Genomic DNA, 13549 nt, shown 5'->3' with positions numbered 1-13549 from the left:
TATATATATATATACCTCAATATATGTAAATATATACACAAATAATACATATTTTATGTTATCTGTATATTTTATATATTTGCATATTTAAAATATCTTATAGATGTTCAATATTTCCACATTTTTAAGAGATAAAATGCTTTTCATTCATCATCTGAAAATAATATTTTCTCTAAGCCAAATTTGCTCATCATAAAAAATTAACCAAAAAACAAAAGGCTGCAGAGAGCCTTTCATAATGAAGAAGAAATAATCTTGTGATGGAAAAAGTGAGACCTGAAAAATGACAATCACAAGAGGCTGCAGCCTCTTGGGAACCTGAAGGAGGCTCTGCTGTGGTTGTTTTTCTCAGTGTGGGGTTCCCTCTTGAAGCTGCTTGTAATAACTTGACTGAACAAATGTAGCCACTTCAGGTCACTTGAAGCAGGTCATCTCGGGAAGGTGATCCTCAAGATGTCCTGACTTGCTGCCCTATGCTCAGGGGGAAGCCTTTATTGAGCCAACCTATCCCCTGGGACCTTTAGAGAAAGGAAGAACAAGACAAAACGAACAAAGCGTGAGATAAGCAGCCCAGTGTTCTGAAGGCAGAGAGTGAATACTGGAAACATCAGTGTGTGTTGATTTGTATTTTAAATACTATAAACTCCTAACTTATAATTTAAAACAGAGTTTTCTGAGAGCCAGAATTGTTACTCAAATACTCGCTTTTTTATATTTGGTCATTGTACTTGATGTATAGCCTTTTGACATACAATTCTGCCCAAAAAAACTTTTCAGAATTGAATGAAGGAGCATCTATAATTCTAGGTTGATAATCGTCATAATCACGGAGGACATTAATGTTTAATTGTGCTGAGGGCTCAAAAAATCACAAGCAGTCCCTCTTTTCTAGGTATTTACAGTTACATACATGAAAGAAATGGAGAGTCACATAGAGAATCACTGATAAAGAAGCATGGAGTCAAATAAAAATAAAAGCTCACAGATTTCTATAAAATATTGTTACTGAGTGTATGTTTTAAGGACAAAAGGTAAGAGTATGTACGGAATTCTGGTGATGGTTGTTGGGGGAGGGGAATATTAGTTTCTCTTAATTCAAGTGGAAATCTCATGGAAAAAACAAGATGTCACATGTGGCTAAGTGAATGAAAGATTATTTGACTCCTAGGAGATGAAGGAAATTTCAGGCATCAGGCACTGCTTTATGCAACAAACAGAAATCACAGGACATTTATCTTTAAGTAAAGCTGCTAGTATCCTATGTATATATGCATCCCTCACAGCAAATAGAACAGTGACTTACACTTAGCCTGTGCTAAGTAAATGTCATTGGCTTGATCAATATGCTTCTAAAAGGCTGAGGGGACAGCTTTTCAAGCCTTGGTAAGAGAAAGGGGTGGTGATGAGTGTGCTAACTTCACACAAATATAAGGGATAAGGTGCCGAGAAAAGGAAGATTTGGGGGAGCATTTGAAGGCTGGAATTCTTGGCATGTATTCTAAAATGGGCCTGTCGTTTTGCAGATAGAATCTAAAAGCCATATACAATTTTTCCTTTTTAGGTTGCATGAGAGAACTGTCAAAGTCGGGTAAGAAAGAAATATGGCAAGAGATAGGGAGGTGTATCCTTGTTTTGATGAAGTTGGCAAATGCCTCTGAGTGATTAAATAAAGGGGTTGAGGTTATTGTAAACTTTTCTAGAAAACAGTACTATGAATATTTTTCTTCAGTGATGACCTTATTGTTTGGCACATTTTAGTACCTCATATATTTTTAACCGATTTGTAAATTAAGTGTGGAGCAGCAAATCTGTGAAATATGATTCTTGTTACAGCTTATAACAGGAAGAAAAAGTATACTTAAATGTTTCAAATATGTTGAAACCAACTCCTGACTTAGCATAGTTCAAACAAAATGTATAAAATGAATGAAATAAATGTGAGCCTAGTATAGCCTAAATATGACAATGATTCTATTTTATATCAAATCTAGGTTATTCATGATGAAACTAATATTTTGATAAATGATTACTTTTTCAGACTTATCTTTATTGAAAGGAATCAAAGTAAACTGAAACAGGTGCTAAGTAAATGTCATTAGCTTGATCAATGTCATTAGCTTGATCAAAAACACATGGTTTTTATATATTGATTTTTTTTCATTTATTTTTAAATGCTATAGATTTTAAAATATCTTATTGTGCTGTGTGTATATGTATCTGCTGAAGTTAGAAACAGAAGTCTATTCACCTAAGAGAACATTAGGTAATTTTTGAGTCAGAATGATCTAAGATTTAAATGTATACATAATTAAATTTTTTATCTCAGAACTCCTGAGAACTTATAAATGTGACCCTGGAGTACATTAGTATGGCTATTTTTATAAATTCTTACAAACCAGAGAACTCCTCCCCAAATATGTCAAGACTAATTTTCTGCTCTGTGGAGCACAGCTAGTAGGGAAGCAAAGCCCAGTGACATTTTCCACAGTGTGAGTTGCCAACCATCAGAAGCCTGTGGCACTGTTGAAATCTACAGCAAACAAGCTAACAATTGGTTTAAGAAAGGATTACGTAATTCTTCTTTACTATTCCTTTCTGTGTTATTCACATCACTGTCGGAGAGAATCATAAAGGCAGAACTGGTGACGGTCTGCTAAGGTAGCATTTTCTTATAGCTTTGAACCAAATCTAAGCTTTTCTGAAGGTTATTTTGGTTAACTTCTCCATCTTTTGCTAAACTCCTAAAGAAATGGATCATATTTGAGTGTGCTCACCTCATTGTGTGTTAGAGTTGTGATTTCAGTGGTCATTATTTCTGCAGAGTAGCCTGTATTAATTCCAACGTCTCCTGGAAAGCATTAATTAGTAAGATAATAACATTGCAACCTAAGTTCTAATAAAACATAAGTAATTAGATCCGACTACATATGGAAACACCAGTAATGGTAGTAGGAAGAGTTAAATTCAGAAGAACTGAGAAACTTTATTCTGTACACACAGTAGAACAAAATTCAAAAGAGAACCTCTACAGTATAATGACAAAAATATTTATATATTAAGAAACCCTAAATTCTAGGGAAAATATTATTCAAATGGTCCTATTGCAGCTCTTCTTTTTTCCCCCTGAATCTATAAATGACATTGTGTGTATGCACAATAATACCTCTTTTACCTAGTAATACTGTTGAACAGCAGGGTAATAAATAACTAAATTTTCTAGGTAATTGGAACATATCCTAACTACTGGATTTAATTTATTTTATTTTACTTTTTAAAATTGAATGTGTGTATATGTATGTATGTGTGTATATATATCATATATATATATTAGTAAGATAATAACATTGCAACCTAAGTTCTAATAAAACATAAGTAATTAGATCCGACTACATATGGAAACACCAGTAATGATAGTAGGAAGAGTTAAATTCAGAAACTCTAACTTCTAGGGAAAATTATATTAAGAAATTTAATATAATTAAATATAATTTCTTAAATATATGTACGTGTGTGTGTGTGTGTGTGTGTATTTCCTGGCTTTTTCTTAACAGAGATGCTGATTATAATTGAATTTATCCTTTTTACCTTTAAGAGTGTTACCTTATGGAATTTAGGAAAACAAGTATTGATATCTGTCCATGTTCAGGACATTGTATAATAGGCTCTGTGGGTAGTATAATGATTAATAGAGATCTTAAACATCTCACATCTTGTTGGTAGAACTCAGTACTTGTGTGGCTAATATGCGCATTTCATATATCAACTATAGTTTTAGTTACCCCTGTCTTCCACAACAGAATATGAAATTCTTAAGGAAAGGGACTGTGTGTGTGTGTGTGTGTGTGTGTGTGTGTGTGTGTGTGTGTGTTTTCAAGTGAAATTTTTTCTGAGGAAAAAACATGATAACTGCTGGTTAAAGACTTCAAACTAACCAATGCTTATTGATTTTAGTTGATTGGAGTTAATAGAAATAGAAAATTCCAAGAATTTTACCATTATCCAGAGAAAATGTAATTATATTTCTATTTAAAGTTAAGGAAAATTGAAATACATTATTTTGCATTAGCACCTTTATATAACTAGAAGTATTTTGTTAGTTTAGAAAATTTAATGTCTCCTTTTAAAATTTGTTTTTTTCTTTAAAAACAATCAGATTTGATACATATAAATTTAAAAATATTTTTCTAAGATATCCCAGAGTGCCAAACTCTACAGTATTCAATAAGTAACATTTTCCTCCATTTTCGAGAAGAAATAAACACTGAACAGATAGGAATAATCAGTATTTATAGTAAAAGCCAGGATATTGTCTTTTCTTGTTCTACAAAGTAATAAACAGATAACTAAAGCATCTATTTTCAGCAAAGGAGTTGAAAGATAAACAGTTCTTTTTCTTCTGTAATTTTATGGAAAAATGCATTCTCAGACATCAATATTTGATTTTAATTGCATCCTTCAGAAACCTCTGTCTGATAATGTGGCATGTTTAAACTATGAAAACTACAACAAAAGAGTTCATTAATTTTTTTAAATCTTAATTTCCACTGATTTATAAGCTACATACAGGAAAGTTCATAAATTTTAAGTGTAAACATTGATGAACATGATGGATGAATACACCTGTGTAACCCCCACTAATGTAAAGACTCAAAATACTATCACCAGCCCAAAGAACTCCCTTGTCATAACTCCTAATGTTCCCCCCAAGGTAATCACTATAGTGCATTTTTCCACTATAAATTCGTATTTTCAGTTCTTTTAAGTTACATAGATGGAATGATATCTATGCTCTCTTCATTTTTTTATTTCTTATTTCTGTGGCATTAATCCATGTTTTAGGCAATAATAGTTTGATCTTTATGGTGGTAGAGCAGTTGATTTTATAAATACAGCATAATTTATTAATTTTTTCTGTTATTGATGAACATTTGCCTTATTGCAGGAGTTTGGCTTTTATGAATAAAACAACTATGAAGATTCTGCTAGATATCTTTAGGTGCACATGCATACTTATTCCCTTGGCTACATACTTAAGAATAGAACTGGTGAAAGGCTCTTCATTTGTTCAGCTTTAGCTTTCAGGTTACACTTAAGCTAGTCACATATGAATTCTGCTTTCATTATATCTTTACCAACTCTAGGTATTACTAGTTTTTGTAATTTTAGCCATTTTTCTAGAAGCTATCTTGTTTTTACCTTTCATGTTAGTACAATCCATCTGGCATTACATTAATGTTTCGGATATAGAGTGAGGAAGTGACCAAGATTCATTTATTTTTTCACAAGCATTTTCAGTTTATCAAGCACCATTTATTCAAAAGACCCAATTCATTGTTTTTCCCATTCATTGAGATGGCATTTTTGTTATAAATTGGGTGGCCATGTATGTGTGGGCGTGAGGACTATCTGTTCTGTTTTATGTTACTGGCATAAAGTTTTTTCTTAGACACTTTTCTTTACTATAGGGATGCCCATATTTTTATGTGGTATTGCTAAATTTCATTTTCTTCTTACTCAGTCTTATTAAACATTTCTAGAAACAATTTTTGACATAGTTGTTTTTCTTTATATGTTTTGTTCAACTCAATTTATTTCTATACTCATTATTATTCATTCCTGTCATCTATTATTTATGAATACAGTTTGCTCCTCTTTTTCTAAGTATTTTTAAAATGTTTTTTAACTTTTATTTTGAAGTAAGTTGAGTTATAGAACATTTACAAAAATATTACAAAGAGTTTACATAAAGCTATCATTCAGCTTCATTGAATGTCAGCATACTGTGGTGTTTGCAAGGTGGTGATTTTATATTTGCATCATTCCACCTGTTTTTATTAATTGAATTCTGCTATAAAGATGAACTGCTCTGTCCTTATTTGTTTATTCAAATACTTATTTGTAGTATGGAATCAAGAATATGTAGTTTATTTCATAAGATGAAATTAATTGTTGTTATTTAGTCGGTTGTTCACTTTATCTTAATTTTGGCCCTTGGGAGCTCCTTCATGCTGGCTCTTCTGTTGACATGACATCAAATACTGAGCACTTGCTTACTTTCTGGCACCTCAAGATCTTGCACGCTCATTTTGCCCCATCCCTTTATTATGCATATCTCTACCACATTCCTGAAATTGGTGATTTCTGTAAAGGTTTTGGATCATTTTATTGAAGAAGGGTATTTGGAAACCAAGATCTGAGGTCTAGGTGTGCTCATTCAACTTTTGCCATTGCTCTAGGTCCTCGCTCACCTGCCAGAATTAGAATATGTGTGTGCGTGTGTGTATGTGTGTGCGCACACGCACACACATCTATAACTCTTTATATTTATTTTTGGATACACACACATGCACACAGACACAGTCATGAGTTCATATTGCTATATCTGATTTCATTCCAACATCACAGGCTTCATTCTAGGCAACCCTTATCCATTACTAATAACTCCTCTTTTTAACATTGAAAAACCTCACTACTCTCATTATCATCGATATATTTATTTACCCAATTAGAAAATACACATAAAGTAATTTCACAACTGCAATTTCATTCCTCCGTGAAGAAACAAATCTTTAACTAGAGTATAATATGTGTGCAAAGTTCTTTTTGTCTTTAGCTTTAGAATATGCAATCAAAACACTGTTTCCAAAAGTTACTTAGGTTAGTTCTATTCTTTCTTATCCCTTTCAGTCTGGTTATGTTATTTATTTATAATGCAATATATATGAACGCTATTAATTTCTGAATGTTAATTTATATTCCGTTGCCATACTAAATTATTTTATTGTTGAGATAATACTGTTATTGATTCTTTAGCATTTTCCAGATTCAACAATATCACAGAGGACAGACCCAAAAACATGATCAAACTGTATGATTCCATTTATATAAATTTCATAAAAAGGTAAAACTAGTTTATGGTATTATAAATGAGGATATTGTTTACTCTAGTGAGTGGGGACTAAAGACTAGAAAGGGGCAATGTTCCATTTCTTGATCTGGTTTCAAGGGTGTGTTTAATTTAAAATATTTGGTATAATGAACATTTGTGATTTCTAATTTTCTATATGTATATTATAATACAATTAAATTTACCTATGGAGAAAATAAAGAAAAGAGAGGGAAGGATAGGGCAAAGGTGGGGAGAGGGAGAGAGAGAGAGAGAGAGAAAGAGGAAGAGAGGGAGAGAGTAGGGAAAGAAGGAAAGAAGGGGAAACAAAAGAAAAATAACGAACTATAATGGAAAAATAAAATTTCATTCACAATAATTTTCATAATTCATTGGAATGCTTTCTATGAGGAATATACATTATAAAGAAAACTATAACATTTTAATTGAGAGATATAAAATAGACTTAAGAAATTGAATAGACATAATGTGTTCTTAGATATGAAAAACAAATTTTATAAAGATGTATCTTCTTTCCAAATTCATGTTTGATAAACTTTCCAATCAAACTTCTTTGGGCTATTTTGGAAAAATGACAAAAGTATTATAAAATTCATTCAGAAAAATGAATATGTAAGCATAATGATAAAAATATATAAAAAACAGTGGGAATGATCTATAGGTTAAATGTCATATCAGATATTTAAAACAATTTAAATCAGCAATAATTGAGTGTTACAATAGCAAAAGAATAAATGGAATATTAGAATATAAAATAGTAACTTGAAACTTGAAATATAACATTCAAGCATGGATATATGATAAATATATTTAAGAATTTAATACATGACAAAAGATACTGCATCATTACCAATTTGGAAGAAAAAATTACTTATCCTTAGCTTCACACTGTAAATTAATGTATTCTACACTGTTTAAATAGTTTTATGTTAAAAAGCATTGTCTTACCTGGCTGCTATAACAAAATGCCATAGCGTGGGTGGCTTAAACAACCTGACATTTATTTCTCACAGTTCTGGAGACTAGGAGACCAAGATACAGGTGCCAGCAGATTCAGTTCTTGGTGAGGGCCCTCTTCCTGTTGTGTCCTCAGGCGTCTTGAGGGGGAACTCTGGTCTCTCTTCTTCTTATGAAGTTACTAATTCCATTATAGGTGCTCTACCCTCATGACTTCATCTAAAACTAACTGCCTTTAAAGTCTTCATCTCCAAATACCATCCCATTGGGGAGCAGGGTTTTAACATATGAATTTGGTGGGAGAGGGGGTACATAATTCAGTCTATAGCAAGCATAGATCATTAAATTTAGGGGGGAAAGAATAGTAAACATTTATTAAATTTCCAGAAAGGGCGTATTGCTTAAAAGTATTATCAGTCATCAAAGATTGATACATTTGACTTCAAAGTATTTTAATATTTTCCATTCAAATCAATTTAATAAATATTTATAAAGTACTCCCTCAGTGACAGGCAATGTGCCAATGTTGGGACACAGCTGTGAATAAGGGAAACAACACATGTTTGGCGCTAGGAGTAGAGGCACCTAGTAATTCTGACGTGTCAGGGAAAGCTTTCTGAAGTGACCTCTATGAGGTTTCCTGGAGAAAGAGCACCAGCAAGCTAATCGGGTGTAGATCAAAACTGCAGAAGGATTAAAGAATTTCAGACAGAGAAAGCAGTGCCTGGCAAACACTGAAGTAAGGAAGTGTAATAGCCTTTTAATGAGACTGTTCTCCTTGTCTTAACATTTTGCTTAAAAATCCATAGCTGAGAACAAAGAATAATTAATGTCTCACATATATATTAAAGAAAGACATGCTTGCAGGACTGGCTGAAAAATAGTTGAATTGGTGTCATCTCCAGCTGAGATTGCTAGAAATTTGAAAGGTTTTTTTTTTTTTTTTTGAAGAGAATTTGTAGAAAGAAAAATTGCTTTGGCTTTTCTTTCCAAAGCTAAAGATTAGCAGAGGTGCCAAGAAAAGCAGAGGTTGAGAATGTTGGATGAGTTATTCCCATAATGAACAAAATTTATTCATTGGATGATGAAGGATGCCCAAGATGGTGGTAGATGATGAGAATGGGTAGAATACAGTAGTGCTGAGAAGTATAAACTTCAAAGAGACTGGAGTTTCTAAAAGGTACTAATATTGGAGATTATGGGATATTTCTGACTTCTGAGAAACTGCAATGAAAGAGGATTCTTCTGAGGAGAACATTCCAAGGGAGATCAGAAAATTCATCTGTCAGTTCCCCCAGTGAATGGTGAGGGTAGGGGAAGGAATAAGGGAATGAGGACAATTAAGGAAATTAGCTAGAGTAGGAAAACATGCCTCTCTGAATTGACTCTGCTTTGGACGGAGACTTCTTCCAGGTGAACATGACCAGAGTTGCCAAGCCTCTCCCACAGATGGGAGTTGGCAGCGTCCTGGGGCTGATGGCTGATAGTGACAAGTCTAGGAGAGGCCATGCAGGTTAGCATGAAGAACAGGAATATCCCAATATGTAAGCACAACTCTAACTAGGCATAGGGTCCAAAAAAAGATAGTCAAAGGAAAACAAACATGGTAACAAAAATAAGCAAACACATTCAACATCGTTATACCAAAAGGGAAGTTAAAACCAAAACAAACCACAAAAATTTTTTTGCTTGCCAAATACGAAAGTTTAAAAATATATTACAACCAGTGCAGCAATGATACGAAACTGCTTGAAGTTCTCAGTCACTACATACATATGTCATATTCTAGGAAGACAGTCTATTGACAATATACATCAAGACTTTAAAAATGTTTATTAATTTAGTAATTCTTATGAAAGCAAAGTACATTTATTAAGAATCATGACTTCCTACCTATGAAGGTTCCTTATGCCTCAGTGTCCTCATCTGTAAAATGGGATTAATTATAGTACCTACCTTATCTGGGTGTTGTGGGATTATTATATGTAGAGCAGTTAAAACAATGTGCCTGGAAAATGATAAACACCATATAAGACTGTGTTACTATTATATTAGCTCCGCAACTGCTCATCCAAAATTTAAGAGTTTCAGAATTCAGACATTTTTAGATTTTAGGAAGGTAGTATGAGATAGACAGGTTATATTAAATAATTTTCCCTGGAGTGTTCTGGGGCAGGGCCCTATAATCAAATTCATTAATAGTTCTTCTGTGAATTGTAAGAGTTTTCATATTGTATCATAAATGATGTTAGTAAGTGGCCTCACGTCAGGTCATATAAGATTCAGGTTTTCCTGCTGATTCAGAGACAAGAAAATCATATCTTCGAGAGATATTTATGGAGTTTTGTATAGAAATTATAGATCTATATTCCATAATAATAAAAATATTAAAAGTGAAAATTTTATGTAAAATGTATGTTATTGCATTATTTAATAAAGAAAATGTTTACAAATTGTTAAACCTTGAACCGTTTATGTTATATTGTAAGCAGGACAGAGAATCGTGTAATATATCTAGAAAAAAATACGTAACTATAGAAAAATAAACTAGAAGAAAATATACCATATTATTAACAGTGACTATGATGATGTGGTGGAATTATGATTAAATATTTTCATTTGTTTTATATTGTTTGCAGGTTTTTAATAAAGATAATAATTTCACAATGAAAAAGTAATTTTTTATCAAATTAACTTTAGTACAGTTTTAATCTGTAAATTTGACTATAAATTTGAAAAAGATTGCCTTTTTTGTTAGTTATATCTTTATTGTGGTAAATGTCACTATAATTTTTCATGATGTAGAGGGAGATAGAAAAATTTCTTTGAGTATCGTTTTAATTTGTTTCATATGACGACTTTTACTGGCTAATTTCGGTCTCATTCTGTCTCCTAAAACTTAGTGTAAGTAAATATGTCAAGTTTATATAAAAAAAAATAAATCTTATAGCAATTCATATTGAAGAGTTATATTTAATATATTTTGCTGTTCTGCTATGGACAGTGTCAAAAAGTAATGCTAGATCACCCCTCAAATATGAAAGTGTTCAGAAGTAGCAAGGACTTTGAAAAGCAGATCGACATGATTTAAGTCCCAACTCTATTGCTTTCTTCTTGTCTAACTTTGGCGAATTACTAACTCCCTGAATCTCATTTTCCTTCTTTGTAAAACAAAAATAATAGTCTTATTTGAGGATTAAGTGAGACAATTTCTATAAAGCACCAACCTAGTGCTTTATATTCCATGCTCAATAAATGAACATTTTCTCTGTCTACCTTCCTAAGTTTTAACCAAGAACAGAAAAAAATGAGGAAAGGATTAAAATAACTAGTCTTTACTGAGCACTGCTAAAAATACTTCACTTATATTACTTATTCTTTTTACAGTGCTCTGCAGAAGGCCTACACAGCTTATCTGAAGAGCAAGCCGTGCTCTTTGGCTGAGCAGTGATGTTAAGCTTGGTCATTTGACCCAGAGCCCATGCTCTTGATAACTAGACTAGCCTGTCTTTGATTTTAGAGTTAAAAGATAAGAGTAAGGCTGTTGTTAATGTAGTTTAAAGTGTATAAATAATATAGACAAAGTCATTTGGGAGCTCTGTTAACAAATTGTCATTCCTTTTGTCCTCTTCTGTATTTCAGCCCATGGTGCATGGTGCTCTGGAGCACCTTCTGTGATTACAGCTCACACTTTTTCCTGGGACATTTTCTTGAAAGGATCAGTGGACATCCTATTTATTCAGATGTAATCCCAGATTAATGGAGTTGTTGCAGAGCAGATTACATTTGTCTCACTAAGACTGGGTAAGAGTTTAAAAATACATTTACTCTTTTGCAAGAGATATTTGATGTCTTGACCTGTGCTGAAATATTTCTGCCTTTTCAAAAATTGGAAAGTTACATTAACTAAATAGAAACATGGTGGAAGGGAAAAATAGGTTACCGCAAAAAAGATACGTTGATTAATATATTTATTATGAGCTAAGCATATGCTGATGTATTTAAAGATATTTTTATTACTTATGAAAGCATAGGGAGTTATCATGTAGTGCAAGAGGAATTTAATGACAAGCATTCTTCTTTTAAAATATAACTGCAAATAGGTTTATGAAAACTGTAATTGCTACAGTCTACGTTTTTTCTACTGCTGTAAAATCAGTAACTGTAAAATGGAAAGGCTATCTCTTTGAAATTGGTTATGATGAAAATGTACCCATTATGATTATATTTATGCAAATCTTTCTCTAACTGGGAGCTTCTCTTACTTGTATTTCTACTCATATAAATTTACTTCTGCATCTGTTCCTCAATGTCAAAATTTTCTCTTCCAATATACTAAATGCCAGTCACTCCGGTTGAGGTTAATTAACAAAACAAAGACTTGAGACAGGGGAAAGACAGTGACATTGAATGAGACGGCAGAATAGGAGTAGTTACTGCAGGTAATACATGGGGGAGATGAAGAAGATGAGTGAAGGTGACTTTCCATCTCTTTGAAGTATACTCCAGCGGCCGCCATGAGACCAGAGTTAAAGGATGAAAATAGGTGCTTTGGCTAGGACATGAATTTATCTTGGGTAGATAGATGTTGAGAAATAAAGGCCATCCAAAGATTTTCCTTTTCAAACATACACATTATTCTGCATCTCAAATACCCAAGATTCAAGGTGAGCCAAGGTACCTCTTAGACATGAATAGATATTTATGGACTAGACCTCTTGGAATGCATATTCACCTACAATGTGTAACAATTTTTCAAGTATTTTATGCATAATGCAAGGAAGGGATATCTCAAACATTTCTAGCAAGCAAAGCCTGGTAAATGGAAACAGGAAGGTTGAAGGTCTATAAATGCCGTTGGTTATAGCATGGTGGCTGAAAACCTGGGCATTTTGGGAACAGATTATTTTCTTGTGTTTGAATCCTGACTCTGCCACTTTTTGGCCTGACTTCTAGGGATAGTCATGAGAATTAAATGAACTAATTTATAAAGAGTGCTTGATATTGGACCTGGCACACAATGTGTTCAGTAAATGAGTATTAATGATTGTTTAATACTCAAAATGATTGACATTTATAAGGGGTTTTGCAGATCACCAATCCTTGATTTTAATACTACCTTCCTCTCTAAGGACTTTATTTTCTCATCTATAAACCTTCCTACTCTATAAACCTACCTACTCTATCTAATCTCTCTGACTTTATACTTGGTCTTACATCCATGGTTGTGAATGTTTAGAATTTGGTTTCATAATCCAACCTTAATGCCCATCTCCGATTTAGATTACATTCACCACAGTATAGTACTGGGTTTGAAATGGCCAGCAAATTTTGGGAAACCAAAAATTATATCTCCATCTCTTATATTAAGATCCAACGTTTACCACGCAAAGCTGCATAACAGGGTCAATGATAATGTCTTCTATGAATTATTGTAAAAAATAAAATCAAAACTATTTTAAAGATTTTCTTTTTGATTTTCTTCATTTTTGGTTTATTTCTAAATGTTTTTAAATAAGTTAGTTGTATGAGCAAGCAGAAATAAGAGAATATCAAACATATCAATATGCATCTCAAAATCTGTGGCATATGTAGAATTAACCAATAAAGTAAACTTTCAATAGAGCCAGTTTAGCTTTTTATGTAATCTGGACCTCAGCCAGATTTTTTTTCTCTTTTGGCTTT

The 13549-nt window shown here is 32.6% G+C and overlaps 1 protein-coding gene across 14 annotated transcripts in view; it reads left to right on the top strand.

Annotated features, from left to right (window-relative positions):
• DLGAP1 (DLG associated protein 1) overlaps window positions 1-13549 on the top strand; it is an 822162-nt gene that overhangs the window by 103929 nt on the left and 704684 nt on the right. For 6 of the 14 annotated variants that reach the window (XR_002777128.1, XM_023523033.1, XM_023523030.1 and 3 more), the window contains exon 2: window positions 11507-11668. The exons of 2 other annotated variants lie outside the window; for them this stretch is intronic. The gene's annotated coding sequence lies outside the window, so the exon portion shown is untranslated. 6 more of the 14 variants (XM_023523026.1, XM_023523028.1, XM_023523027.1 and 3 more) reach the window with 5 other exon arrangements.

The sequence above is a fragment of the Pteropus vampyrus genome, unplaced genomic scaffold (assembly GCF_000151845.1).
Source record: "Pteropus vampyrus isolate Shadow unplaced genomic scaffold, Pvam_2.0 Scaffold373, whole genome shotgun sequence".
Lineage (NCBI taxonomy): Eukaryota > Metazoa > Chordata > Mammalia > Chiroptera > Pteropodidae > Pteropus > Pteropus vampyrus.
This window is presented reverse-complemented; position numbering and strand designations above follow the sequence as displayed.